This window comes from Solanum lycopersicum, chromosome 9 (assembly GCF_036512215.1).
Source record: "Solanum lycopersicum chromosome 9, SLM_r2.1".
NCBI classification, from domain to species: domain Eukaryota; kingdom Viridiplantae; phylum Streptophyta; class Magnoliopsida; order Solanales; family Solanaceae; genus Solanum; species Solanum lycopersicum.
The window spans coordinates 28,353,711-28,358,623 of record NC_090808.1 but is presented as its reverse complement, the minus strand read 5'-3'; the positions used below and the strand labels follow the sequence as shown (position 1 = coordinate 28,358,623).

General features: G+C 37.7%; 1 long non-coding RNA gene across 1 annotated transcript; it reads left to right on the top strand.

Moving 5' to 3' along the window:
• Window positions 1–221: 221 nt before the first annotated feature.
• Window positions 222–3,203, top strand: LOC138338259 (uncharacterized). Its single transcript, XR_011211700.1, has 2 exons — window positions 222–1,356; window positions 2,439–3,203. It is a non-coding gene; the product is annotated as an uncharacterized lncRNA (long non-coding RNA).
• Window positions 3,204–4,913: the final 1,710 nt, after the last annotated feature.

The following is a 4,913-nucleotide window of genomic DNA, read 5'->3' as shown; positions in this document are numbered from 1 at the left end:
CCTTCCCCATGTCTTAATTAATTCTACTCCAGCCCATCTTTATTTCCTCTCTACCAGGCCCACTCCACTCCCTTCTTAACCCATTCCATTCAATAGTTCCAGCCCAACACCTAGGCCCAAACCTCCAACCCAACCCACTAAACTTAAATCCATAACCCTACCCAAACCGACCCGACCCGTTTCCCCCATCCCTTCTCCCTCTTCCTCACGCTGTAGCCAGCAGAAGAACCCTCCTCCACGCGATACTCCCAAAAAATCCCAGAAAATGCCAGACAGTCACGCGTCTCCATCATGCACCAGACGCGCCCCCCTCTCTCCCCACGCACTCTCCCCCCACGCGACCTGTCCCCCTTCCTTCTTCCCCAAACCCAGCAAAAACTTCCAAGAATAAGGTAAAATTACCCCATCCCTTTCTCCTTCTTCCTCCCGATTCCCAGCCACAAAACCCACACCCACGCAATCCTAACACCCCCACGTGTTCCCCCATAAAAACAGAACATCCACGCTAATTCTCGAAAAAAAAATAGACGCGAAACCCGCGTCTCCCTCACGCTCTCTCACCCGTCTCCCCCATGCTCCCCTCCTCTCTCTCTCTCCCTCTCTCTCCATTGCGCATGAACGAGACCGCGCAACGGATCCCTGCAGCCCCTGCCACGCACGAGACGACACAAATCGTCCTCGTTCGCTTGGAGATGATGACACGAAGCGTTGCAAGGACGATGGGTTAATCTCGTCCCTCCACCTCAACTCCCTTTTGTTTTGAATCCGGCATCTTTAGGGAATATTCGTTTCTGTTGGATAAGATTTCGAATTTCAAATTCGGATGTGGGCCGAAAAATCGTATGACCCTCTCATCTATAAAAACCCTCTTCCTTCTCCAGAAAGGGTGTTGGTATTTTTTTTGCGGGGTTAGTTCTTTTTGGTTGGAGGTTTTGGGTTAAAAACTTGGGAGAGTATATTTCAGAAAGAGATCCCTTCGTTTGAAATGTTCTCTTGTCTATTTCTGTTAATATATAGAGGAATTGTTGGATTAGAAATCTGTTTAGGAAATACTTTTTCTTTCCCTGTCCTTGTGGAAGAACAGCCTAATCGTTCATCTGAAAATTTATTTTGGTTGCTTTCTGTCTTCTTTTCGTGAAAACAGAGAGTAGGAGATTGTTAGGTTTGTCAATTTTTGCGAGAGTAGTGTTCAAATCATTCAGAATGGCTTACAAGACACTGAAGAAAGTCGCGATATTTTTGTCTGGTCATAGCATGTTCAACTGTGGTGCCGTCTCCGCCGTCCGCTGGGTAGTTCGAGTCGTGGAAGTCCGTTTGTCGTTCTGCCATCTGCTCCCAGTTGCTGCTATCAAAGAGGTAATCTCTCCAATCTAAACTATCTTATCGTCTTCTTTTATCTCGAAATGGACTTCTCTGTCGCTCATTGCTCCGTGAGTTGCTGTTAATCCATATGATGATATTTCGTTTGTACTGAATCGAATGTATTAAACATTCTAATGTGGAGTATGGGGGCCTGTTTTGCCGTAAATATAAGATGCTATATCTATTGGTTGCTCGATGTCGAGATGCATTGCTCGCTGTGATTCTGTTTGGTTATGCCTGCTGGTTTTGTATTGTTATTTGTTTCGAGTCTTTCATGGCGTAGAATCTGTATTCTTATCGTCCTAAGCTTGGATTGCTTCTGTTTCAGAAGAGTCATGGATTGATAATACGATGGAGTGATAGATTTATATGTTTGTCGACCTCTGTTTGATGCTTGAAGTCTCCTATATGATTCTCTTCCTTTCCTCGATATTACTTAGGACATGCCTTCTGGTTATCTTATTGTTTGGATATTCATCATGATCTTTTCTCTTTACCACAGCTAAAATATAAGTGTAATGTTTCAATACCCATGTTTGTGGGCACATCGAGGTTGTTCACTTTTGAGCTTATGCTTTTCTTGCATGATTCTGGTCATGGGTGGTTAGTGTAATGTTTTTTATATATTTCAATCATATGTATGACTTTATCGTCCAAGTTTATTGCTCCATCATTATACAGTTAACTTACCTAGCGCGATAAAGTATATTTTCCTTTGTACCAAGCCCATGTGATTGAAAACCATATTCATTGTGCTTCTATGAATTCTTGCCACGAATGGGTTTAAATTTTCCCCTCATTGTTCGCATAATATTGATGTCATTTTTAGGCCATAGAGGTTTAATTAGCATGGTTATAATAGGCATCCGTCTTACCTAAATGTTGATAAAGTGTCGTAATTTCTTTATTTGCCTTGGTTATGTATTAACGTGTCTAAATGTTTTTCTTTACTTATCATGCTTTATGAAGCCTTTCAGTTAGTGTATTTTGTTCTTACCTTCTATTCCAAGTTAGTTATCTTATCTTGCTAATTCGTTTCTCCTTCTTCTTATTCTCGTGGCATGCAAATTGCGTAGAAGTCCCCATGGACTTCTTTCACATCCCAAAGAGCCATAAAGGCTCGGAGAGTCTTTACCGAGTCAAACCATCAAGACAGATACGTCAATCTCAATTCCTTGAAGATTGAAGAAAATCCAAAATGGATTAGAAGACATCCTTACTTTACATTTTGTATTTTCTTGTAATGGGCATAAGCCCTTGTCCCTTTTATTTTTCTTGTAATTATATGTTTAGATTAGGACAGGTAAAAAAAAATGGGTCAAAACCCAAAAAACAGGAGGGTCCAAAACTCAGTCAAGGCGAACAGAACCCGAGTTTGGACCCAAATCTCTCTCTCTCTCTCTCTTTCTCTCTCCCCTCCCCATTACTTGTTTTATATGTTTGCGTGGACTATCGTTAGTCTAAGGTTGGAAAACACCAAACCGCGCTGAACACCTTTCGCTTTATCGAACTCAAAAATTAAAACTGAATCTCTAAATAATAAAATATCAATTCATAAGCTTGGTTAGAGTTAAAATCTAAAAAGTTTGACTTTAACGGAATCTAAAAACAACAAAGATTGCACAACTTTTAGATTTTTCCAAGTAAAACTCTAATAAAGGTTCAACTTCAAAAGCGCAAAAAAATATAAAATAGTCAAATAATTAATAGTTTTAAACCGTAAGTTAGCGGAGTGTCTTAGGTGCCTTACACCTTCCTAAGATACTTATAAGAATCCCGAACACCCTAAAAATAGTTTCAAAACAATTTTTTCTGTTTAAATTGTTTAGAAACAATGTTTTCTTGATTTTCCTTAAAAATTAAGTGGCTACTCCTAAAAAGTCGAAAATACTCTAAGATAAAACAAACTATTTTCGAAATCAATTTTTCGATAAAACACATATCATCATATAAGTAAGTCAAGCAACACTAGTGCAATGCCAAGAATAAAGCCCTATAACACTATAAAATGTTATGTATCACACTAAGAAACCCATTTCTTACATCCAACATATTCTCATTAATAACATGCTTCTTTTATTAATACTACTCATAGTTTATCAACAAAATCATATGTAACACTTCAAAAATTCAATAAATATTCTAGAGCATAACATAAAGTGTCTAAAGGTTTTGACACTATTTTAAGGTCCATTTTAATGAGTATGTGTCATTTAGGAAGTCTATAAACCAAAACGTCCATGAACGTCCATGACGTTTGAAAACTAGTTTAATGAGGTGCTAGGGTGTCTTAGCCTATATGACTAGCTTTTAGGAGTCAGAAATTCATGAAAATTGGTGAAAAGGTGTATAACATGTGTTTAAGACTATTAAGGGTAGAAACATCGAGGTACGATCCCCAAGGACCAACCAAGGACGTTGAGGATTACCCTTGCATGTTGCAGTCCGAGAGGTCATCAACGGAGCATGTGTTAATTAACGGGCCGTCGATGCCATCCCTCAATAAACACTCATACAAATTTTTGTAGGACCTCATGTTTACAGTCTCTAACAAATACTATGGATGTTCAACATGGAAAGAGGGACTGCCCGTCGATGGACAAACGATCATTTGATCCTGGTCACGTCGATGGGTCCTGTAATTTCCTTTACGTTTTTTAATATGGGGTTAGGTTGTTAGTTAAGGAATAATGGAGGTACACTTATGGTAATTAATTACCTATTTAAATACACTAACATAAATTAGACTAACATAAGCTCATAATTCACAAACGCAAAACTCTCTTCCTTCTCTCTGCTTCTCTCTCTAGTGAAGAATCCATTGAAGACCAAGCTAGGGAAGTGTTGAAGGGATGAAAATGTTAAATTTATTCAATCAATCTTCATCAATTAACAAGGCATCGGATCTAATTCACCTTTGAGACCTCTTTCCTCAAAGGGTTCCATCAAATTGATTTAAAAAATTCAGTTTTCAAGTAGGCTTTCATTCAATATAAAATTGATCTTATGAATTGATTTGTTTATTATTTATTTTCTATATTATGAATATATTAACATGTATTATAACCTAATTATGATATATATGGATTGTTTGGTCTAGTTTGTAGAAGATGACCCTTAAACCTTAACCCTCTATTTTTTATCTTGATGTTATTACGTATATATTGGTTCAATTGACTTTGTTATGGACTGAATTACTACTAGATGATGTTGTTAGACTAATCATGAATGAATTACGGTGAGTTGCTGCCTTTCATGCTAGTACTTGAGAAGATGATCTAGGTTGTGAATTGACCTAAGTATCTTGTCTCAAGCTTTGATCAAGTATTGAATTGTGATGTAGTTATTCTTCTAGTCTTTTTTTATGTTGGTTATTTAATAATGATGATGTAAACCTAAATTTTTTTGAATTGACGGTTATGGTAAGACCTTAATGATTAATTGCGAAGGATACTTGGTAAGTCTTATGATCCTTTCTTTTATTTAATTAGGGTTAATTGTGATTGCATAATGATGTTGTAATGTAGAATGCCTTGTATTAGGATTGATAG